This window comes from Lepus europaeus, chromosome 22 (genome assembly GCF_033115175.1).
Source record: "Lepus europaeus isolate LE1 chromosome 22, mLepTim1.pri, whole genome shotgun sequence".
NCBI classification, from domain to species: domain Eukaryota; kingdom Metazoa; phylum Chordata; class Mammalia; order Lagomorpha; family Leporidae; genus Lepus; species Lepus europaeus.
The window spans coordinates 38,406,345-38,431,906 of NC_084848.1; the positions used below are offsets into that span (position 1 = coordinate 38,406,345).

At 44.8% G+C, this 25,562-nt stretch overlaps 1 long non-coding RNA gene across 1 annotated transcript in view; it reads right to left on the reverse strand.

The window, feature by feature from the left end:
* Window positions 1-25,562, reverse strand: part of LOC133751284 (uncharacterized) — a 68,435-nt gene that overhangs the window by 27,437 nt on the left and 15,436 nt on the right. Inside the window, exon 2 of the long non-coding RNA XR_009864799.1 lies at window positions 22,562-22,836. This is a non-coding gene — a long non-coding RNA (uncharacterized LOC133751284). The remainder of the gene's footprint in view (window positions 1-22,561; window positions 22,837-25,562) is intronic.

Here is a 25,562-nt window from a genome sequence, read left to right on the forward strand (position 1 = left end):
GTGTATGTCTTTGTACTTTGGCAAACACTTGTGAATACATTTCAAATTGGATTCCTTTGAGCTACCTTCACAGAAGTCATTTACTTAGAAGACAACTGGGTAATGTAACAAACTGCTGTGGGTGGAGGAGAAGTGTCGAAATTTACAGGAAGTAATTTATCATCCTAGGGGGGTATCGGGATATAGTGATGACTGGACTAGTTCTCCAAATGATTTCCTAATAACAACTTCAAAGGAAACTATGGTAAATGTGAAACCAGCTTGCATTTGAAAGCTTGTGTGGGCTACTCCAGGACAATATTTTCTCTCTTTTTTAAAGATTTATTTTATTTATTTGAAAGGCAGAGTTACAGAGAGGCAGAGAAAGAGAGGTCTTCCATCTGCTGGTTCACTCCCCAAATGGTTGCAATGGCCGGGGTTGGGCCAGGCTGAAGCCAGGAGCCAGGAGCTTCCTCCAAGTCTCCCATATGGATAGCAGAAACCTAAGTACTTGGGCCATCTTCCACTGCTTTCCCAGGCGCACTAGCAGGGAGCTGGATTGAAAGTGGAGCAGCCGGGATTCGAACTGGGGCCCATATGGGATGCTGGTGCTGCAGGCTGGGGCTTTAATCCGCTGAGTCACAGTGCTGGCCCCAACAACATTTTCTAAAGAGTCAGAAATCAAGCTATAAATGATACTGCAAATGCTGTCTAGCACATCTAGACACATCTTGCTGTGTCACAGTCAAAACTGTTAAGCTCTTTGGAAGGGGGTGGGAAGAGGCAAGATCTCTCTGCTACATAGGAGAATGAATTTGTACCCAGGACATTCAAAAACATCCAAGAAGTTTACTGAAAAACAGGTAGAAATACAAAAGGAGAGCCTAAGGGAGACTTACAGCCCAAAGCAACAGACATGAGTGATTTTTGAGATGAATACAAAAACTCTGGAAGCAAATGAAAGAATATTTATGTCAACTGGCATCCTTTCCACGTCCAAAGCTGAACCCACACATAAACATGAGTAACATGCAAGTTATGGAATACGAATTTTATATGCCAGAATTGCTGGAGCAGTTGCAGATATTATTTTAAAAAATCTGATGCTGTAACATCACGGAAACACAAAGCTGAGTCACAGAACCGCACTTGACACATGGATCCTTTTAAAGCCTCTCACTGTCAGAATAGGCCAGTTAATCTATTTTAACAAGTATTTATTTATTTGAGATGGTAGAGGGGTGTGAGGAGAGGGAAAGAGAGAGTGAGAGAGCACATGCCCATCCACTGGTTCACTCCCCAAATGCCCTCAAAGGCCTGAGCTAGGTCAAGCTGAAGCGGGAATCAGGGACTTAATCCAGTTCTCTCGTGTGCGTGGAAGGAACTGTCACCAAGTGCCTTCCAGAGGGCACATTAGCAAGAAGCTGAATTGAGAGTGAAGCTGGGATTCAAACCTAGGCACTCTGAAATGGGATGGGAGCTTGCCTAGTTGCATCCTAACTGCTGCACCAAACACCAGTCCCTGGGCAATGTTGAAACTTCCCAAGGAGGGCCAACGCTGTGGCGTAGCAGGTAAAGCAGCCACATGCAGTGCCGGCAACCCATATGGGCACGAGTTCGAGTCCTGGCTGCTCTGCTTTTGATCCAGTTCTCTGTTATGGCCTGAGAAAGCAGTAGAAGATGGTCCAAGTCCTTGGGCCCTTGCACCTGCTTGGGAGACCCGGAGGAAGCTCCTGGCTCCTGACTTCGGATCAGCTCAGCTCCAGCTGTTGTGGCCATCTGGGGAGTAAACCAGGAGATGGAAGACCTCTCACTCTATGCCTCTCTGTAACTCTGCCTTTCAAATAAGTGTTTAAAATAATAAACAAAATCTTCCCAGGAAGAGACTGTGTAGCTGTCAGACACTAAAACATGTTCTTCTCCTTTGGACTGTAGCAACATATATATGTGCATATAAAAATAAAGCTGGAAAGCAAAGAAGACTCTGGAATCCCCTAACATTGTTGGAGTATTTCAGTGGCATCCTATTAGATGTTGGAACAGCTCAAATATGAAGGTTTTTTTTTTGTATTTAATGTTTCTTTTCCCCCAGAAGAATAAAGAAGTGCATTTATAACAGTAAATAAATTGGCATTGTTCATATTGAACAGACAGGATGTCTGAACCATACGCATGAATGATTTCAGAATGACAAAGTAAGCAAATTACACGTAGAGCATGTGCACTTTCAGAAAAGAATGCTCAGAAGGTCCTAAAGTACATGCAGATATTAGAACAACAACAACAAAAAAAGATAAGGGAAGGTGTAGCTGGTGATGGTGAAGCTTGGATCTTTTTTGCATGTAAAATAATTTGGAGGAGGAGGCCCCCCACCCCGCACTGTGGTGCAGTAGGCTAAGCCTCTGCCTGTGGCACCGGTATCCCATATGGGTGCCAGTTCTAGTCCCGGCTGCTCCACTTCCGATCCAGCTCCCTGATGATGGCCTGGGAAAGAACTGGAAGATGGACCAAGTCCTTGGGCCCCTGCACCTGTGTTGGGGACCTGGAGGAAGCTCCTGGCTCCTGGCTTTGGATTGGCCCAGCTCTGGCCATTGCAGCCATCTGGGGAGTGAACCAGTGAAGATCTTGCTCTCCTTTCTCTCTGTCTCTCCCTCTCTCTTTCTGTAAATCTGCCTCTCAAATAAATAAATAAAAGCTTTAAAACAACAACAAAAAAATAGACTTTGGGGCTCTCCTGTTCTCCCCATTGTATGAGTGGGCCTGATTTCTTTCCTCACCATGTCTTCTCATGAGACTTTCAGAATCTCAAGATTACTGGCCAGAGAATAAAAGCAACAGTCCCCCATTTCCCAATGGGTTTGGATGAAAACCGACAATCATGATCAGGTTGAAGAGGAGATGTTGGAGAAGGAACAAGCCAGGCCTCTAAGGAAGTGCACAGGGGCTGTATTGAGGTTACCATCATCTCACTGTATCAACCTGAAAAGTTCACCCTCTCTGGACACTTGATCAAGTCTTACTGGAGATATGATTTTCTTTCTCTTTGTTTCTAGGTTTTGCACTAGTAGGTTGGCTCAGCAATAAATACCTGAAATGTTTTGGTGGATAAAAAACAACAACAAAATAGGATCAGGCATTTAGTCTGGCTGTTAAAATGCCTGTTAAGATGCCCCCATCACACAGTACCTGGGTTTGAACGCCAGTCCCAACTCTTGACTCCAGCGTCCTGCTAATGTGTACCCTGGGAGACAGTGGTGACAGCTCAAGTATGTGGGTTCTTGCCACCCTTAGGGGGAGACCTGGATTGAGGTCCTGGCTCCTAGCTTTGGTCCTGGCCCTGCCCCAGCTGCTTCAGGCATTTAGATAGTAAACCAGCTGGCTTCCTCGTGCTCTCTCTCTCCCTCTCCCTCTTACAGGATGTCTTTCTCTTTGTTTCTCTGCCCCTCAAATAAATAATATAACACGATACTTTGGACTCCTTTGCGTGTGAAATGAGTCCATCCATCCCTAATGCAACAAAGAGAAACCTATGCACACAGAAGATACAGATCAGAGTCTGTCTGGGGAGATTTAACTGGGCACACTTTTAGAGGTGGTTGGCACACACTCAGTTAGACAGAAGGTAACACCACGGTGCAAAGTCATGAACAGTGATCCATTCTGCCCTGGTTGTGAGCTTCTCTGACTGTTCAGTAACGGGACTGACCTGAGAGCATGGCTCAGGTAAATGAGGCTGGTTTGCTGTTCCCTGTTCTAGGTCGTGTGGTTGTGTGGTTGGGACATGCTCACCCACTCCTGGGCTGGAGAGAGTTAAGTGAGTCACCTTGCTGAGTCAGGCTAAGCTTGCTGGGCATGTAGCATCAGTGCTTTAATTAAAGTGCCCTTAGGAGGATTTCACAGCAGTGACCCACCCTCTCCCTTCTTTGCTCTGTGTGTTAAGTGTCAGTGACATAGGACAGGGTTCCACACAGGATGTTATGAATACGAGCCAGCCTTGACTAGGTTTTTGTTTATATTTTTAAAATTGTAGTTTGTTTTCAATTAAGAGAAGGGGAACCCAATCACTTCTTGTCGATTTCCAGAGGGAAAGGCATTTTCCTAATTTTTCATTCTGTGCAAGAGCAAGGAATGGGGGAGAACAAAGGCCAAGGCTGTTTGTGAACATGTCGCCCGCATTACCGCCAGGTGTAGGAAAGGAGCAGTGTCTGTCTTTGAACAAGTTCTACGAAAGTCAGAGTACAAGAAAGTCCTAGCAAAGCCGGCGCCGTGGCTCAACAGGCTAATCCTCCGCCTTGCGGCGCCGGCACACCGGGTTCTAGTCCCGGTCGGGGCACCGATCCTGTCCCGGTTGCCCCTCTTCCAGGCCAGCTCTCTGCTGTGGCCAGGGAGTGCAGTGGAGGATGGCCCAAGTGTTTGGGCTCTGCACCCCATGGGAGACCAGGATAAGCACCTGGCTCCTGCCATCGGAACAGCGCGGTGCGCCCGCCGCAGCGCGCTACCGCGGCGGCCATTGGAGGGTGAACCAACAGCAAAAAGGAAGACCTTTCTCTCTGTCTCTCTCTCACTGTCCACTCTGCCTGTCAAAAATAAAAAAAATAAAAAAAAAAAAAAAAAAAAAAAAAAAAAAGAAAGTCCTAGCAACTATACAAACCTAGTAGGGGCACTATAGATAATGGCCACATAATATATATTTCTCTAAAAAACAAAACTAAAGTAGAAGAAAGGATGTTGAATATTTCACCATAAAGAAACATTAAATGTTGGAAGAGATAAATGTTTACCTTGATTGTCTACCACTTATGGTGTACAGGTACATGCATGCCAAAAATATGCACAACTTTTATATGTCAGCTAAAAATAAAACTCAGTCCATCTATAAAAAGAAGAAATCCATGGTTTAAAAAAAGACCTTGAACTTGTGCAGATTTTTCGAGTTGCCCACTTTTACACTGGTAATTTCATTTGTGCTTCAACAGTTTCTTGTTGAAATGAGTCAGGATTTTTTTTTCTCTTTAGATGTGATTTCTTTTCTTTTCTTTTCTTTCTTTTTTTTTTTTTTTTTTTACAGGCAGAGTGGATAGTGAGAGAGAGAGAGACAGAGAGAAAGGGCTTCCTTTTTGCCGTTGGTTCACCCTCCAATGGCCACTAAGGCCGGTGCAACACACTGATCCGAAGCCAGAAGCCAGGTGCTTCCCCTGGTCTCCCATGCGGGTGCAGGGCCCAATCACTTGGGCCATCCTCCACTGCCTTCCCAGGCCATAGCAGAGAGCTCACCTGGAAGAGGGGCAACTGGGATAGAATCCGGCGCCCCAACCAGGACTAGAACCCGGTGTGCCGGCGCCGCAAGGCAGAGGATTAGCCTGTTAAGCCACGGCGCCGGCCTTAGATGTGATTTCTTTTAAAATATGAATGCACTGTAATATGTGTATAAGTGATTTTATCATACAAGTAATTTTCATCTTTCCCCACTGTTTATAGGAAATCTACATAGGAAACTTTCTAACAGAGGTCATCTACCCACACACCCTCTCCTACCGGAAGATAGAATGATGTTCTAGAGAAAGTGGTGGCTCATACCTTATTTTAATGTTTCTAAAACAGGAAGCAGACTGAGCAGCAGGGGAAAGGGGAAGCTAATTCCTTCCCCTTTCATTTTCTCTGGGGCTGTGATGCGAAGCATGGGGGTAAAACTTTTGCACCTCAATCACCTTGAAGAGAACATAGAATTCAAAGTATCAGAGACCAGGGTTAAAGAAAACTTTCTATGTACTTTTAAAAAAAATTATTATTTTCTTCTCTTTAAAAAAGATGCGTTTATTTTTTATCTGAAGGCAGAGTTACAGAGAGAGGGAGAAAGAGAGAGAGAGAGTGATCTTCCATCCATACCCAGATGGAAGCCAGGAGGCAGGAGTTTCTTCCAGATCTCCCACGTGGGTGCAGGGGCTTCAGCACTTGGGCCATCTTCTGCTACTTGCACAGGTACATCAGCAGGGAGCTGGATCGGAAGTGGAGCAGCCGGGTCTCAGAACCGGAGCCTAAATTGGATGCTGGCGACACACGCAGCAGTTTTATCCACTACCCCACAGCATTGGTCCCTTTCTATAGATTCTTAAAGATAGTGCTCAACATAGGAACATCATTGTATGTGCTAAGTGAGGTGAGACAAGGTTTCTTTACTTTTTCCATTGTGTAAGAGTTTTTAGAAGTTACTCCTTATCCACAAATCCCTCCTTGGGTTTTGGGCAGCTTGTCTCATAGAGAAACTGCCCTGTCCATTCATTCTGTGAGCTATCACTTTTGATGGTAGACATGCTACTGTCATTTAAAGTAACCAGCGTGGTCATTTGATTTTCTGTTTATTTGGGTCACATGCTTTTTCCCTTTGCCGGTATCCTGAGCTGTTGTCAGACTTTCTCTCTTTAGCCCATCGTCTCTCTCTAAGCCTGAAGCCTGTCATTTCATCCTCTCTATCTCCCACTGAACACTAGCCCTCCCTCACCTTGCAAGAACAATACCAGTTCAGAAAGGATATCTCTTTCTTGGTCTCCTTCAGATTCCTGTCCCACCCTTCCTACAGCCTGTCCCCAAATGTCTTGTTACAAGCCCTTGAAGAGACACTTTTGAAAATCAGTTGTGAGGCTAGTGCTGTGGCATAGTGGGTAAAGCTGCTGCCTGCAGTGCAGGCATCCCATAAGGGCGCCGGTTCGAGCTCCACTTTTGATTCAGCTCTCTGCTATGGCCTGGGAAAACAGTAAAAGATGGCCCAAGTTCTTGGACCCTTGCACTGGTGTGGGAGACCTGGAGGAGGCTCCTGGCTTCTGGCTTCAGATCGGCGCAGCTTGGGCTGTTGCAGCTAACTGGGGAGTGAACCAGCAGATACAGGACCTCTCTCTCTCTCTGCCTCTGCCTCTCTGTAACTCTGCCTTTCAAATAAATAAATCTTAAAAAAAAAAATAATCAGTTGCTGTTTGTTCATCATATGAATGCAATGGTGATATAAATGTCACTCAGCAGGAGATTTGTTTAAAAAAAAATTATGATGATTTCGTGAAAAAGAATTTCCTACAACTACCAAAAGTACAACTCCCGCTGACATGGAGGATTGTTCATGACACATTTTTGCATGGAAAAAACAGAGCAGTCTGTTTAAGCATACATATTTCAAATTGTCAGAGGCGGTTGCCTCTATATAGTGGAATTAGCAATGATTTAATTTCATTGTTTTTCTTCTGATCTGCATTATGTGGTTTGTGACAATTCTGTGTATGTGTGTTTAGAGAAATGAATATATATATATATACTTATACATATACATACACAGAAGGTACTTCAAAATGTTGTGAAAATAAGTTAAAAGATAAATTTATTTTGACCCAAAAAAGTTTCAAAATCTATGCACAGTTTTTTTATAATACACATTTTCCTTTAACTTTTTGAAATACATATGTGAAATATATATATATGTTTGAATTCTGTGTGTGTGTAAAATTAAGTTTTTTCTAAAATTTAAGTTTTGTAAGATAACAAGGACTCACCACCCACATCCTCACTACCACTTCCATTTCTCTTTAAATATTAGAATTATTTATATATTTATTTATTTGAGAGAGAAAAAGGCAGACAGACAGAATTTCCAATCATTGGTTCATTCCCCAAAATGTTCCTGCTGAGCCAGACAGAAGTTAGGAGTCAATAACTCAGTTCAGTTCTTCCATGTGGTGGCAGGAACTCAATCACTTGAGCCATCACTGCTGCCTCCCAGGGTCTGCATGAGGAGGTAGCTGGACACAGAAGCCAGAGGTGGAAATTGAAGACAGGTGCTTGATATGGGCCACACGCATTTTAACCAGAGTCAACACTAGGCTAAAGAAGCAGAAGGAAATGTTTTTGATAAGTTCTCAACCACCAGAAGACAGAGGACAAATTGAAGCTGTCACTGGCTACATTTCTTCCCCTCCAACCACAGATTCGGCAGCATCCCACATATATACTAGCATAGGCCCCGGAACCAAACATGGCCCCCACCCTGCTGACAGAAGCAAGGCACAAGATCCCTAACTCTCAGACCTGGCTCTACACTGCGCAGTGCCCTGTGTGTGATTTCCAATATTTTCAGCCTTGGCTCAGAGTCGGTAATAAAGACCCCTGGCTGAGGCTAACTCTGCAGAGAACTTCCAGTGAAATTCACTGTGCAGCCATGATTCAGGGAGTCAGGGGAATGTATAACCCATTTAAACAAACTTGCTATCTTCAGTTCATTTGGCAATGTCTTTGTATATACAACTGTAATGATTTCTAATTATTCTTATCTACTCAGTAAATGGCTTAACAACTAGAGCAACTTATTGCTGCTCATTTGTATTATGACTAGCATGAAGGTAATAAAACTGTGTTGATTAATGAAAATCTAGTAATTCAGATCGGGTACTACCCAGATTGACTGAGTTCAGTTTTATGGTAAAGATGGATCCACCAATTAATATCATCTGAAAATAATGCTTAGTACTTACGCATTAAATAAACAGACAGTATGCAGCCCCTACTCTATGCCAGGTACTGAGTGGGCCCTGGGAAAATGAACAGAGGTTTTACATTTTAAGGATCTCTCGGGCTGGTGCAGGATGTAGGCAGGTGATAACTGCCTGCTAGGCAAGTAAGGACCATGATAGAAATTCTAGCTATCAAATTATTTTTGCACCAAAATAAACTTATCTTTTAATTCCACTTTCCATGAACATTTTGAGATCCTTTCTCTTGTGTGTTGAACACTCTCATCCCACAACTTTCTTCCACATATTCACCCGCTTTTTGGATATCCCCACTTACATACTCCTCAAAAAAAAGACATCTTTTTTAAAAAAGATTTATTTTATTTATTTGAAAGAGTTAGAGAGAGGTAAAAACAGAGATAGAGAGGTCTTCCATCCACTGGTTCACTCCCCAAATGGCCACAATGGCCAGAGCTGAGCTGATCCGAAGCTAGGAGCCTGGAGCTTCTTCTGGGTCTCCCCGATGGGTGCAGGGACCTAAGGACTTGGACCATCTTCTGTTGCTTTCCCAGGCACATTAGCAGGGAGCTGGATCGGAAGTGAAGCAGCTGGGACTTGAACCGGCGCCCAGATGGGATGCCTGAACTGCAGGTCAGGGCTTTAACCCACTGCACCATAGCACTGGCCCCAGAAGACACCATTTTTAAAACAGAAAGAAAGGTGGGTGTTTGGTGCAGTAGTTAAAACACTGCCTGGGACACCTGCATCCCATGAAGGAGTTCTTGGGTTTGAGTTCTGACTGTGTTGCTCACCCTAGCTTCCTGCTAATGTGCCCTTGAGAAGCAGCTGGTGGTGGCCGAATTACGTGGGTCCCTGCCACCCATGGAGGAGACATGCATTGAGGTCCAGGCTTCTGGCTTTGGCCTGGCCCAGCCCTGGCTGTTTGCAGGCATTTGGGGAGTGAATTAGCAGATAAAAGATTTCTGTCTGTCTCTATGCCCTTGCCTTTCAAATAAATAAAATAATAACAAATAATTTAAAACAGAAAGAACTTAATGCTGCACAGGAAAGAGAAGCATTGAGAGTTCATACAGAAGACTGGGAGGGAACCCAGAATCTAACAGCAGGAAGCCACTATCACCCTAGGATGGAGGGACAAGGATGTGTCCCTAGAGCATAAGGCCTGGAGTTCCTGGAGGAGTCTGGGGGCCAACCTCTAGGAGTGCATGGGGGTGATGGGGAAGACGCTGCTTTAAATGCTGCCTGAGGTAGCAAGGTGTCTCAGTTTTTCTAAACACAGAGGACAAGCTGTGTATGAAGGAAGGACTTTGATCAAGGCTCATGCTTTTGGAGGTTGACAGGCAAGATCAGGTAAGCCCTGTTGGTTTGGCCATCTGGTAAGAATGGCTATGGCAGAGTAAGTATTGAGGAAAGATCACACAGAGAACCAGGAAGCAGAGAGACAGGGAGCTCTATGCCACTGAGGTCTCTCCTTGCAAAGCCACCATGATTTGATCATGGGGCCCCACCCTACAAACCGAATCCAATCCACTCACTTCTCAAAGGCCCCCACCTTCAGGCACCATAACAGGGTTAAGCTGCCACTGTCAGTTCATTAACCATCAACATCAGACTTTGGGGACCAAGCCTTTAACACATGGGCCATGGAAGACGCCCAAACTAACATCCAGGCCACAGCACAAGGGAAGAGAAGTAATACCTGACTTTTTCTCTCCTCTTTTCCTCTAATCCCAGCCAGTGTCTCCCATTGTCCAAACCAGGCCCAGAAGCTAGTAGCCCTTGGAGCCTGCCACTTGTAGCCAGCAAATTGGCACTGAGTGACCCATAACTAAGCAGGAAAATGGGTCTGTGGGCAAACATGCCCAGGACCAAGGCAGGCATCAAAGTCATTCAAAACGTTCAAATCTGAACTTTTCCTCTCCCTCAGAGCTGACTCTTATCCCTGACACCTCTTCTTCCACCTCTGCTTCTTACTCCAAGGGTTGTTGCAAACAATTACCCAAGTCAGAGATTTGGAGATTTGGGTGTAGTTTGTCTGCCAATGGTTCATGTGTTGCAACTTTGGTCCACAGAGCAGTGATACAGAAGTGGTGGAACCTTCAAGAGGTGGGTTCAAGTGAGAGGTGCAAAGATCATTGTAGGTGCTGCCCTTGGAAGAGGTTGACAGAGCCCAGGTGCTAGGCTTGTGGTGCAGCAGGTTAAGTCACCGCCTGCAACGCCAGCATCCCACACAAGCCCTAGTTTGAGTCCTGGCAGCTCTGCTTTTGATCCAGCTCTCTGCTAATGCACCCCCTGGAAAATAAGAGGAAGATGGCCCAAGTGCTGGGGCCCCTGCTACCCATGTGGAACTTGGATGGAGTTCCAGGCTCCCTGCTTCAGCCTGGCTCAGTCCTGACCATTGCATTCTTTAAAAAAAAAAAAAAAAGAACATAGTTCTCATAAAAGGGTTGTTATAAAAAGAACAAGCCTGGTTCCACCCAGTGCTCTGGCTTCCTGTCTTGCAAAGTTATCTCTCCCTCTCACATGCACTCCCTCTACAATAGCATTTGCTATGAGCTCTTCACCAGAGTTGAACCAATGCTGGAACTATGCCCTGAACTTCCAGAAATGTGGGCTAAACAAAGTTCTTCTCTTTATAAAGCAGCCACACTCGGGTATTCTGATATAACAAAAAACGGACTATAGATACCATCCGTGAATCTTCTCTCAGCTTCTTTCTGACAATCACTCACCAAGGCCTTTGATTCACTGTTTGCCATTCCAACCACACACCCTTTCTTCAGATCACCAGCTCTCAGGTCAACAACCACACCAGCCATCCAACCAAACTCCTGCTGTCAGGCTTCCTTTCCAATGTATTTTACCCAGAGTCATCTTTATAAAGTAACTTGTGATCATGTCAGTTTCTTGCCTGAAGATTTCCTTTCACGAAGTGCCAGAGGAGTATCTTCAGAATAAAATGCAAATTCCTTTTATATGAGGCTCTCCTAATCGGATCCCTTCTTCTTCGTTCTCGCTTGCTTGCTCATTCATTCTTGCACTCAGGAAGTGTTGGTTGAATGCCTACTCTGTGTCAGGCACGGGGCAAGCATTAGGGACACTCCCTACCCTGATTGGCTGGGTCTCACTAAGCCGCAACCTGAACCACATTCCCTCCCTCCTTTCTCTTCCTCAGCTGTTTCCTCCCTCACCTGTTCCTTTCCCCAGCTTGGTCCTGTTCTTCATCCGTATCTCGGATGTATCTTCCTCCAAGCATCCATCCTGCACTCTCTTATAATCTGGACTGTGCTTTGTAAGTATCCCCAGAGTCTGTGTACACAAGTCATTCATGAACTGATCACATTTTACTTGTATTGCAACTGTTGCTCTTACTGATCTAACAACCCAAATGGCGTAGAAGTTTCTGGACTGGGGGAGTTCTATTTTATTCATTGTTGTGTTCCCCTTGCCCAGTACAGTTCTGGGCAGACCGTAGGCCTTCACACATTCATTAAATCAATCAATGGTTTTACTAATGAGCATAAGATGCTATTGAGGGGCTCTGAGGAGGAGCCACATGGGGGATCTGCCACCCAGACATGGGGGTGATAGAATGGCAGGAATGGAAGATCTCATAAGTGGTTCCAGAGGAGGGAGTATCTCAAGTATATTTTGAAAGACAACTTGGAAAAGTGATTAGAAGATGGGAGAACAAAGAGTCAGGCAGAGAAGTAAGAGAAAGCAGGACAATGAGAAGAGTTAGCATAGTCCGAATATAGAGGCATTTTCTGAAATGTTTGTAGCTTTATAAAATCTGGTTCCTAAAGTTGGAGAGGACACATGTTGAAAGGTGAGACTAACCAGGGAACGTGAAGGGCCATGCTAGAGTTAGCAGTTTCCTCAAGACGTTAAGCAAGGAATTGCAAGGACCACACCTGTATTTGCATTGACACTAGGGAGGCTGCGAGGTAGTGAAGTTGAGAGAAGCAAGTCTGACTGCAGGAAGGGCAGCTGAAACAGGAAACCATCAGGGAGAAACAGAACTGACATGTCGTTGTGATAAGGTGAAGGGAAAAATCAAGGATGAATCTAGAATGACGACTTCAGTTACACCGTGTATGCTGTGTGATTCCCCCGGGCCTTCCAAGTAGAAGTACTCATTTGGTCTAGACAAGTCTGAACTCAGAAATGTTCTAAACCAGATGTATGGGATAGCAGAGGCTATGAGTGTGGTAGGCAAAGTGGGAAAGGGATGAATATAGACACATTCCATGCATAATTTTTCCCAATAAACTTTTGAGGGTAAAAGATGAGAATAGTCTGAAGATAAAATACTAAAGTCACCAAACCTTGAAGAAAATAAAGAAGCAACTCAAGAGGCAGGTGGAAACCCAGCAAATCAAGGGAAGTGCTTTGAGAAGGAGGAAGAGGGCAGGAGTTCAGTACAGAGGTAAGGGCATCGCTTGAGTCACCCACATCCTATATTGGAGTGCCTGGATTTGAGTTCTGACTTCACTCCTGATTCTTTGTTTATTTGAAAGTCCAAGTTACACAGAGAGAAAAGGGGGGGTGGGGTGGGGAGAGAGAGAGAGACAAGAGAATGCAATGACTGAATGACTGGAGCTGAGCCGATCTGAAGCCAAGAGCTTCTTCCAGGTCTCCCACACGGGTGCAGGAGCTCAAGGACTTCTACCATAGCAGAGAGTTGGATCGGAATGGAGAAGCCGTGACTTGAACCAGAGCTCACATAGGATGCCGGAACTGCAGGCGGCAGCTTTACCCACTATGCCACAGCGCCGGCCCCTTCACTCCTGATTCTAATGCAGACCTGGGAAGCAGCAGTGATGGTTCAGGTAGTTGGGTCCCTGTTACTCATGTGGGAGATCTGGATTGGCTTATTGTAGGCATTTGGCTGTTGTAGGCATTTGGGGAGAGAATCAGCAGATGGGAGATCTTTCTTTGTCAGTTTCTCTACATTTCCAATAAATTATTCAAAAGGTCTTCCAGGCCAGCTCTCTGCTGTGGCCTGGGAGTGCAGCGGAGGATGGCCCAAATACTTGGGACCTGCACCGTATGGGAGACCAGGATAAGCACCTGGCTTCCTGCCTTTGGATCAGCGCAGTGCGCCGGCCGTGGTGGCCATTGGAGGGTGAACCAACGGCAAAGGAAGACCTTTCTCTCTGTCTCTCTCTCTCACTGACCACTCTGCCTGTCCAAAAAAAAAAAAAAAAAAAAAAAAAAAAAAAAATTATTCAAAAGGATGAAGAAAATAACAATGTCAAAATCTACATATTGGTTAAGTAGATAAGAACTCTAAAGCATCTATTTAATTAAGCATTTTAAAACCTAATGAAGGTGGCCGGCGCCGCGGCTCACTAGGCTAATCCTCCGCTTTGTGGCGCCGGCACACCGGGTTCTAGTCCCGGTTGGGGCACCGATCCTGTCCCGGTTGCCCCTCTTCCAGGCCAGCTCTCTGCTGTGGCCAGGGAGTGCAGTGGAGGATGGCCCAAGTGCTTGGGCCCTGCACCCCATGGGAGACCAGGAGAAGCACCTGGCTCCTGCCATCAGATCAGCGCGGTGCATCAGCCACAGCGCGCCTACCGCGGCGGCCATTGGAGGGTGAACCAACGGCAAAAGGAAGACCTTTCTCTCTGTCTCTCTCTCACTGTCCACTCTGCCTGTCAAAAACAAACAAACAAACAAACAAACAAACAAAAAAAAAACCCTAATGAAAGTGGTTAAGCACAGAAAGAATCACATTCACTCGTATGTGGAGTCCAAAAAAAGATGATTTCATAGAAATTAAAAGTATAATGGTGGTTACTAGAGGCTGAGGAGTAAGAAGGGGAAAAGTTGATTAGTGGTACTAAATTACAGTTACAATGAAGTAAGAAGTTTTGGGTTTCTATTGTGCCCAGTAGAGTATCTATAGATTATGTTAATATACTATACATTTCTCTATTAAATAAAACTAGAAGATAAGATTTTGGACATTTTCACCACAAAGAAATGATAAAGTTACACTGATTGAAAATTATGCAATGCAAACATCTATCAAAACATCATGTTAATAAGTATGGACAGCTTTATATCTGTTAAGTTTTAATTTAAAAAATAAGATACAGAAAGAAATCAGTCAGTAAGACCTCAGTAAGGCAGTTTCTTGGAGTGACACAAATAGAAGGCAGTGGCATAAGTAATGACCAGGATGTCATAAAGTGGAGATTGTGAGTGTAGACCACTCTTTTACAATAATTTGGCTGTGAATGGAAAGCAATGTTAAGTGACAGCTGCGGGGGACTATACAAAGAAGATGTGGAACAGACATAGAGTGGAATATTATTCAGCTATAAAACGAATGAAGCCCTGACATTTGCAGGAAAATAGATAGAGCTCCAGGACATTATGAGAGACACAGAAATAAAAATGCCACATGTTCTCTCTCACATACGGAAACTTAAAAAAAGTTAGTGTGACCCTAGAAGAGTGATTACTAGCAGCTGAGAAAGGTAGACGGAAGGGAAAGAGGGGGAGGTTGATAATGGGTACACTTTGATACAGGAATAAGTTCCAGTGGAGTACTAATTCCTTGTGACATATTTTATATTCATGTTTTGTGAATAACTAAAAGAGAGGGCCCTGAGGCTCTAAACATTCAGAATGATAAGAAAATGCTAATTGGCCTTGGCTCAATAGGCTAATTCTCCACCTGTGGCGCCAACACACTGGGTTCTAGTCCTGCTCAGAGCGCCGGATTCTGTCCTGGTTGCCCCTCTTCTAGGCCAGCTCTCTGCTATGGCCTGGGAGTACAGTGGAGGATGGCCCAAGTGCTTGGGCACTGCACCTGCATGGGAGACCAGGATAAGCACCTGGCTCCTGCCTTTGGATCAGCGCAGTGCGCCGGCCGTGGTGGCCATTGGAGGGTGAACCAACGGTAAAAGGAAGACCTTTCTCTCTGTCTCTCTCTCTCTCACTATCCACTCTGACTGTCAAAAAAAAAAAAAAGAAAGAAAGAAAAAGAAAATGCTAATTATCTGATGTGATCATTATACCCTGTATATATTTGTTGAGATATTCCATTCTACCCCGTGAAAACATCTAAGTGTGCAGGTACTTCAAAGAGTGTGTAGAAAAATGGAATTAAGAGTTTATTTTGTGGCCGGCGCTGTGGCTCAACAGGCTAATCCTCCGCCTTGCGGCGCCAGCACACCAGGTTCTAGTCCTGGTCGAGGCACCGGATTCTATCCCGGTTGCCCCTCTTCCAGGCCAGCTCTCTGCTATGGCCAGGGAGTGCAGTGGAGGATGGCCCAAGTGCTTGGGTCCTGCACCCGCATGAGAGACCAGGATAATCACCTGGCTCCTGGCTTCGGATCAGTGTGGTGCACCGGCCACAGCGCACCGGCCACAGCAGCCATTGGAGGGTGAAGGAAGACCTTTCTCTCTGTCTCTCTCTCTCACTATCCACTCTGAATGTCAAAAAAAAAAAAAAAAAAAAAAAGAGTTTATTTTGTTTATTAAAGTTTATTTTGAGGCTGGCGCCGTGGCTTAACAGGCTAATCTTCCGCCTTGCGGTGCCGGCACATGGGTTCTAGTCTCGGTTGGGGCACCAGATTCTATCCCGGTTGCCCCTCTTCCAGGCCAGCTCTCTGCTATGGCCCAGGAAGGCAGTGGAGGATGGCCCAAGTCCTTGGGCCCTGCAACTGCATGGGAGACCAGGAGAAGCACCTGGCTCTTGGCTTCGGATCAGCGAGATGCGCCGGCTGCAGCGGCCATTGGAGGGTGAACCAACGGCAAAAAGGAAGACCTTTCTCTCTGTCTCTCTCTCTCACTGTCCACTCTGCCTGTCAAAAAAAAAAAAGTTTATTTTGATGCAAAATAGTTTTTCATAACATACTTTTACATAGTTTTTGAAGGCTCCTGGCATACATTATTTCAATTTTTTTGCATGAAAATAAACATCATTTAATTCCATTTTACATCAACTTTTTAAAGTGCCTTCACAGTACATGTTAACCCACAATTTTAAATTTTTTTTCATAAAAGTCTCTTTTTAGGACAGCAGGAACGTGATCTTTGTTCTCTAAAGAGAAAGAATCAGGGTAGAGGCTGATGATAGAGGTGAGAAAGGAGATAGAGGATCATTTCAGATCCCTGAAGAAAGTGGAGGGGATGAAATCCAAACACAGGCTCAGAGACGAAAGAGCTGTCTTTACAATGACAGGAAGAGATAAGGAAGAGAGCAGACTCAGGTACATTTGTGTGTGTTGTGGGGGGAGGGATGGGAGCTACAAAAAGCCACGTGAGTCTTGTCCATCTGCCTCTATTCTCTCTGAGACATGTTCACAAGGATAGTTTCTGGGAGAGTGGGGAAGGGACACCCCAAATGGCAAAGTGAGAGGATGGAGCCATCTGGCTTAAATAGAATTTTTTTTTTTTTTTTTGACAGGCAGAGTGGATAGTGAGAGAGAGACAGAGAGAAAGGTCTTCCTTTTTGCTGTTGGTTCACCCTCCAATGGCCGCTGCGGCCGGCGCATCGTGCTGATCCAAAGCCAGGAGCCAGGTGCTTCTCCTGGTCTCCCATGCGGGTGCAGGGCCCAAGGACTTGGGCCATCCTCCACTGCCTTTCCGGGCCATAGCAGAGAGCTGACCCGGAAGAGGGGCAACCGGGATAGAATCCAGCGCCCCAACCAGGACTAGAACCTGGTGTGCCGGCGCCGCAAGGTGGAGGATTAGCCTGTTAAGCCACGGCGCCGGCCTTAAATAGAATTTATATACTGTACATGTTTATCAATTTTTCTGGAATCAGAGAACTGTAGGGTAAAACACAATTAACACCAAATGGCATATAAGAGGTCTTCAAAAAGTTCATGGAAACTGCACATTATGAAAAGACTGTGTGGATTTCAAAATTTTCACCAAAATAAGCTTATCTTTCAATGCTATTTTCTGCAAACTTTTTCAGGTCCTTGCATACAATGCATTTAATTTTTTTTTTTCTTTTTTAACATTTTTGCTGCTTGAGGAGTACAGGTTCTCAGCTTACAATGGGGCCACATCCTGACAAACTCACTGTGAGTGGAAAATACTATCGGTTGAAAATACATTTAGTCTACCGGAGGTACCTAGCATCCTAGTTCAGCCAAGCACCACACTGTACAGCACTGGTTCCTCCCCAGCCTGACCTCAGGGGTGACCACCAGCAGCCCTATCTGCCACTGCCCAGCATCACAAGAGAGAATTGGACTACAACTGCCAGCCTTGGGAAAGATCAAAATTCACAACTCAAAGAATAATGTCTCCTGAATGGGACTTGCTTTTGCACTATCCAGAAAATCCTAAATTAAGCCCATAGTGTTTTTGAAGATGTTTTCTTAAATTATTCAAAGAATTTCTTAAATTACTCCAGCTTCCACTTAGTATGCCATAAAATCTCCCTGGGCAAAGGATCCATTGCAGTGCATGTGAGCAATCTCCCTCCTAAAGAACACAGTGTAACATTCAAGTCAGATTGAGTGTAGATGACTCCCTTCTATGGATTAACTTCTGTACTATAGAAAATTGTGAGTTGAAAATTGAAAAACTCATTATGTAAGAAGGAATAATAAACCTACAAGCCTTACACTTAAAACTTAACAAAAGTGTTTATTGATTACATACTCTTAAAACCGTGGGCTGGAGCTGTGGAGTAGCAGCTGCCTGCAGCGCCAGCATCCCATATGGGTGCTGGTTCGAGGCCCAGATGCTCCACTTCTGATTTGGCTCTCTGTTATGGCCTGAGAAAGCAACAGAAGATGGCCCAAGTCCTTGAGCCCCTGCACTTGCGTGGGAGACCTGGAAGAAGCTCCTGGCTCCTGGCTTTGGATTGGCACAGCTCTGTCCATTGCTGCCATTTGGGGAGTGAACATCGTGTGGAAGACTCTCTCTCTCTCTCTCTCTCTCTCTCTCTCTGCCTCTGCCTCTCTGTAACTCTGCCTTTCAAATAAATAAATAAATCTTAACAATAAAAAAATAAATACCAAAATACATTTTATAAAAAGACCACAATAAGTCAAACTTAGGAGAATCTCATCATTTTTTAAGCTTAAACAAGTAACACTTCTTTCAACCACAAGTAACCAAAATCTTTATTTAAAAACAAAGCTACATGAAATAAATAGGCCAAAAGGAGAATAGATCTTTTTTACCCTCCCACTTCTACCTCCCCACCTGATTTCCCCCTCAAAATTTTCCAACCTCCTACTTAATGATAAGCACTTGTACTTTTTGTAGAGCTCTGCTACTGTTCTATAAATATTTATTGTGCTTATTTAGGTAAACCACATTAAAAAAAAAAACCTCAGAGATTTTTTTAAAGCATGAGTGAATTAATAAACATTTGTTTAACCTGAAATAAGCAACAATTATGACATAAGCCAAGTTTGCAATTTTAACTACCTGTTTGCCACTGATGGAAGCCACATTGCGAGAGTTGATTTTGATTTGCCGGGAAACTTTGGGTTACGTTCTAGGATCCTGTCTGAGATTGACCTGCCTGGAAACACATTCTGAAGCCAAAAGTTGCATGCACAAGATTCATTACAGGACATCTCTAAAGAGCTTCTCTTGGAAAGAACAGAGGAAAGCAGACTTGGTCAAAGGAAGTAGCCAGTGCATGATGAATTTGCAACTGAAATTTCAGCTAATCTAAATAGGAGCTGGATGGTCCTTCTGACTTGTCTCAAATGCAACTGGACTGTGCCATGGCTTTGCACCTATGCACCAGTTAAGCATTGGTTGCGGGCTGCCCCATAGGACAGCAGCGCACAGAGAAACACAGCTGCAAGCTGTCAGCTGACATTCTCAGCAGCTGGGGCTCGATATGCAAGCCTGAACAGGGCTGGGTGGAGCAACATGGCGTACACTCCTGCACTTCCCAGATCCACTTGTCTTAACAATGTGGTCCACCGAGGAGTAGCTTCTCTAGGAGTTTGGTTGGGAAAAGCCATGCTTTCTAAACAACATAGCATTTGCAATCGAGCTCAGGGCTATGCCTGATACCCATCATCTTCCTCCACTCTTCACCCTCATCTAGAACCTCTAGGCAGATCACCTGGGAGGGTAACCCAGATCTTCACTTCCACTCCGAGAAACTGAGCCTCTACTCACAATTGCCCTCCTTGGGCGCTGATGATGGTGTCCATTTACTTGTGACAAGAAGGCATGGGGAAGCCAAAACGGGCTCCAACAGATCTCCTGAGAGCCAGACATATTCCTCCCCACACCCACTGTGCAGAAGTGCCCCTACTGCCTCCTCATGACTGGGGCAATTCCTCTTGCCAGGATATGATTCATTTTCTTGCTTGCTAGTGTCTTGACAAATGGAGTCCCAAGTGACTGGATGGCAGCTTAAGCTTAAAATGTAAAGGGGGTAGGGGGTGAAGTAGGCATTTTTTTTTTTAAAGATTTCTTTATTTATTTGAAAGGCAGAGCTACAGAGAGGCAGAAGCAGAGGCAGCGAGGGAGAGAGAGAGAGAGAGAGAGAGAGAGAGAGAGAGAGAAAGAGGTAGGTCTTCCCTCTGCTGGTCCATTCCCCAGACAGCTGTAATGGCCGGAGCTGCGCCCATCCAAAGCCAGGAGCCAGGAGACTTTTCCAGGTCTCCCATGCAGGTGCAGGGGCCCAAGGTCTTGAACCATCTTCCACTGCTTTCCCTGGCCATAGCAGAGAGCTGGATTGGAAGTGGAGCAGCTGGGACTCGAACGAGTGCCCACATGGGAGCCAGCACCGCAGGCAGTGGCCTCACCCGCTGCATCCCAGCGTCGGCCCTAGGTAGGCATTTGACCTATGATAAAGACACTAGTTATGACAACCGAGTCCCAGATCAGCTAGGTTCAACATCTAGCTCCTGCTCCTGATCTCAGCTTCCTGCTCATGTGGTCCCTGGGAGACAGAGCTGATAGCACAAGTAGTTGGATTCCTGCGATCCACATGGGAGACCTGGACTGAAGGCACTTGCAGAGGGGACCAGAAGATGGGCTCACACTCCTTCTCTCAAATAAATACATAGAGATGTTTAACAATTTTAACTGTGGCCAGGCTGTAGTGCAGCAGGTAAAGCTGCAGCCTGTAATGCCAGCATCCCATATGGGCGCCAATTCAGGTCCCGGCTGCTCCACTTTCGATCTTGCTCCCTGCTAATGAGCCTGGGAAAGCAGCAGAGGATGGACCAAGTGCTTGGGCCCCTGCACTCACTTGGGAGGGTGGGAGGAAGCTTCTGGCTCCTGGCTTCAGACCGGGCCAACTCTGGCCATTGCAGTTATTTGGGGAGTGAACTGGAGGATGGAAAATCTGTCTCTCTGTCTCTCTCTTGTGGCTCTGTCTATAACTCTGCCTTTCAAATAAATAAATAAATAAATAAATCTTTAAATTTTTAAAATTAACTTATTTTATTTAGAAGGCAAGAAAAGAGCCAAAGACAGAGGTCTCTCATGTGCTGATTCTCTTCCTGCCATAGTTGGGGCTGGCCCAGGCCAAAGACAGCAGCCAAGAATTCAATCCAGGACTCCCACATAGGTGGCAGGGAACTGAGCACCTAACCTAACACTACTGCCTCCCACGGGTGCATTAGCAGGAAACTAGAATCTGGAGCGGAGCTGGAACTTGGGCCCAGGCACTCCAATGTGGAATATAAGTGTCTCCACCAGCTTCTCACTGTTAGGCCAAACAGCCACCCCAAGATTTTTAAAAATGCAATGAAACACTTAATTATGCCCTTGGGTAATAGGGCCTCAGGACCCACTACATACAAAGCAGGGGTGAAAAGTTCAGATGTCTCAAATAAGTCACTGGGAATGATGATATAAATAGATTTCCATTCTGCTCCTTGGCTCCTGTACCCTTGTATTCTATCTATTAGATACCAGACAGTGGTTGTTATCGCCCATTTTGAGAGATGGTACCAAACTCACAGGATTTCATCTCCAAGATGGAGTCCCAGATGCACCTTTAAGAGTTTGTTCTTGGAGCCAGCACTGTGGCATAACGGGTAAAGTCCCAGCTGCTCCACTTATGATCCAGCTCTCTGCTGTGGCCTGGGAAAGCAGTGGAACATGGCCCAAGTCCTTGGGCCCCTGCACCCACCATGGGAGACCCGGAAGAGGCTCCTGGCTCCCGGCTTTGGATCAGCACAGCTCCGGCCGATACAGCCATCTGGGGAGTGAACCAGCGGATGCAAGACCTCTCTCTCTGTGTCTCCCTCTCTGTAACTTTGCCTTTCAAATAAATAAATAAATCTTGAAAAAATTTTTTTAAAAAAAGAGTTTATTCTGCCACCCTATCAGACTGGTGACTTTTGGAGGACCTATGAGGAAACTTCAAAAATTCAAACAAAAATAGAATTTAAATAATGAGCTTACTTTGGTTCCAAAAATGTTTGAAATCTAAGCATAGTTTTTCATAATATGCAACTTTTCATAGCATTTGAGAACCGGTGGACCCCGTGGCCATGTGCCGTGTGCCTTGTGCTGTAAAGTGGGCCCCTGGGTGAATCTGAAAGACTATAGCTCATGATGGGCAGCTCCAGCTGCAGGTTTCCTTGTTGTTTCAGGTACATCTTCACCGTGTTCATATCACTGCCTAGCCTGTCTTATGACTTTTTGTCAACAAGGTTTGCAAACCTTTTTCAAATACTTACTTTTTTTTTTTTTAGAAAGTAAAAGGAGACACAGATTTAGCAGAGGAGATTAGCAAGCAAAATGCAGCTTATATTTATGGTCTGCATTTTTCAGAAACTTAATGAAGTATTATTTCAACTTCCAGCAAAATCAGGTTTTTTTAAAGAGTGCATCTCAAAAGCCTTGACTGGAAAAATGGGATTTTTTTTTTTCAACTTAATGAGAAACTTAATGAGCAAATGATTTCATGGCATGCAGGAGTTAACAAATCAATGTATTAACTCACTGGGTGAGAACGAGCTTAAGAATTATTAAAATAGTTTAGGAAATGAAACTTCTAACCAGGAATCAAGCTGGAGTGGTATGGTTTACAAAAATCCAAAATTCAGAGCAGAGTACTTTCTTGTAATTCAGCGTGACATTCCAATAATGGAAGTACCTACCTGTTTATTCACGAATTCCTCAAAGTATTTCTGAGAATCCCAGAGGGTTGTCTCACAAGCATTAATTAATCAGTGCAGGCCATACACTTTCCTAAGTATGGCTGGCCTCTGCAGCGCTGGGGCTCTGTGGCAGTTAAACACCAGCAGGAGAACTGCTTAAGTGTTGCTGCCTGCCACTGCCACGTTCACGTTCTCCACCAGGTACAGATCCTTGCCAGGCGCTCCAGCTTCCCATCCTTTAAGTTCTGGAACGACTGTCACAGCTCAGCAATGACCTGCAAAGTGAGAATGAAACAGCTTTCTTCCATCCATATTATACTGTGTTAGAGGGTCCTGTAGTAATTTTTGTTAAAGCTGAATGTGTCTTAAAGATTAAAAAAAAATACGCCCTAAACAAAGAAACAGAAGTGCTTTTTTCAGTTCCTATATCTTTTATTGCTAAATCCAGTTCACACTGGGCTTATTTGCAACAGGATAAATTGCATTTGAGGGGCTGGCTCTGTGGCTTAGTGGGTTACGCCGCTACATGCAACAGGAGCATCCCATGTGGGCACCGGTTCAAGTCCCAACTGCTCCACTTCCAATCCCGCTCCCTGCTAATGCGCCTGGGAAAGTAGTGGAAGACGGTCCAAGTGCTTGGTCCCCTGCACCCATGTGGGAGACCTAGAAGAACGGACCTGGCTTTAGACTGGTCCAGCTCTGGCCATTGTGGCCATTTGGGGAGTGAACTAGCAGATGGAAGTTTTATTTCTGTCTTTGCCTCTCTCTCTTTCTCTGTAGCACTGCCTTTTAAATAAATAAATAAATATTTGAAAAAAAATTGCCTTTGAGATTTAACTGTCCTTTATTGTAATTTGTTCCCAGTAGCTGCCAATATTGTCCAGAGATCCAAGAATTGACTCTTCCACTTGTTTCCCAGAAGGTTTATCAGCATCTGTTTAAATCAAATCAAGAGTAGTACTACTTGCAAGTAGTTGGAGGTGGGAAGGAACTTTAGCATTTCTGTACAGGACTGTATTCAAATGTGCGTTTTGACCAAGTGAGGATTGCAGTTACAAGGTAAATATAAAAGATGTGTACCATGCAACCTAAAAAGTACTTGTTTCTCTGGCAAGCATTTAACCTAGTGGTTGAGATGCTTGTGTCCTATTTAGGGAGTATCTAGGTTCAATGCCCAGCCTCGGCTTCTGATTCCAGCTTCTGACTATTGTGGGTCCTGGGAGGAGCAGTATGGCTCAGGTGATTGGGTTCCTGACACCCATGCAGGAGACGCGAATTCCGTTCCCAGGTCCTAGCTTTAGCCTGTTCCGGTCCTGGTTGTTGTAGGTTTACCAACTGGCAGATAGGAGCTCTGTCTGCCTCTCAAATAAATAAATTCTTAAAAATTAAAAAAAAATTCTATATTTTTCTTAGGGGACCCCCAAAAGAACCAGGATTCTTGAGATCTGGACTCTCGTCTTGTCTCTGTTGCTAATTTTCCATGTGACCTCTTGCCATAAATCTATTTCTTAGCATATTGTATTAATTTGCAAGGTGGCTTTGAAAATCAAATAGGGTGCTAGATCAGATGTGAAATATTTTTATTTCTGTGATTTAAACATTCTACCCATTTATGACATTCACTCTGTCTTTCACAGTCTTAGTCCTCTAAGGGGTATGCAAGATAAATTACTTTAGAGGAGCCTTAAAATTAGAATGGACTTGGAGATTATATAGCTCTAGTCCCAAATTGTTTTTCAGGTGAAGAAAGAGAGGCCCCAAGAGGAAAGAATTATCTAGATGGTGGAGGGTGGAATGGGTCAGGAACCCAGGGTCCATCCATACCTAGGGCTCATTTCCCCTCATCACAGAAAGGAGTCCACATGGATATGACTTCTCTCTTTGCAGGGATTATTTCACAAACACAGTCATCCAGCACACTTTTTCGCTGGGTGTCCAAACCATGTGACATTTGTTCACACCAGTCCTTATTTTCAGAATTTCTTTTGTTTTTGTTTGTTTGTTTGTTTGTTTTTGGTTTTGTTTTTTTTTTTTTTGACAGGCAGAGTGGACAGTGAGAGAGAGAGACAGAGAGAAAGGCTTCCTTTGCCGTTGGTTCACCCTCCAATGGCCGCCGCGGTAGGCGCGCTGCGGCAGGCGCACCGCGCTGATCCGATGGCAGGAGCCAGGTGCTTCTCCTGGTCTCCCATGGGGTGCAGAGCCCAAGGACTTGGGCCATCCTCCACTGCACTCCCTGGCCACAGCAGAGAGCTGGCCTGGAAGAGGGGCAACCGGGACAGGATCGGTGCCCCGACCGGGACTAGAACCCGGTGTGCCGGCGCCGCAAGGCAGAGGATTAGCCTAGTGAGCCGCGGCGCCGGCCTTATTTTCAGAATTTCCATGCACCAGTATTAATGAAGTATAATTTCTAGGACAGCAACAATAATACTATTTGTTGAGTTCCTTTTCAATGCTGGCACTATTCAAGGTACTGAAGATATGGCATACAACAAGACAGACAAATATATGGCATATAACAAGACAGAAAAATATATGGCATATAACAAGACGTGGCTCAAGCCGTTGGGTTCCTGATACCATTGAGGAGACCTGTACTGAGTTCTCTGGCCCAGCCCTGGATGTTGTGAGCATCTCGGAGAGTAAATAAGAACAGTCACTCTCTCTGTCTCTTGCCCTCTATTTCTTAAAAAATAAATAATTGTTTGACATTAAAGAAAAAATATATCTATCTCGGCCCAAATATGCTATGAGAACCACCTGTATGTCTCAGGTACAAGGGTATTTCAAAATATTCTTAGAAGAATGGAATTAAAAAATCATGTGAATTCACCAGGAGTAATTTGAAGACCCCACACATGTGTTTCACACTCAGTGACACATGTATTTTGCATTCCTTCTCTTAACCAGGATCCGCCCTTCACTGGGAAGGAAGAGTGCAGAGCAAGCTTTTCCCACCTCTCAATGCCCACTCTCTGCCCTACATTTTGTAGCAGAGAAAATT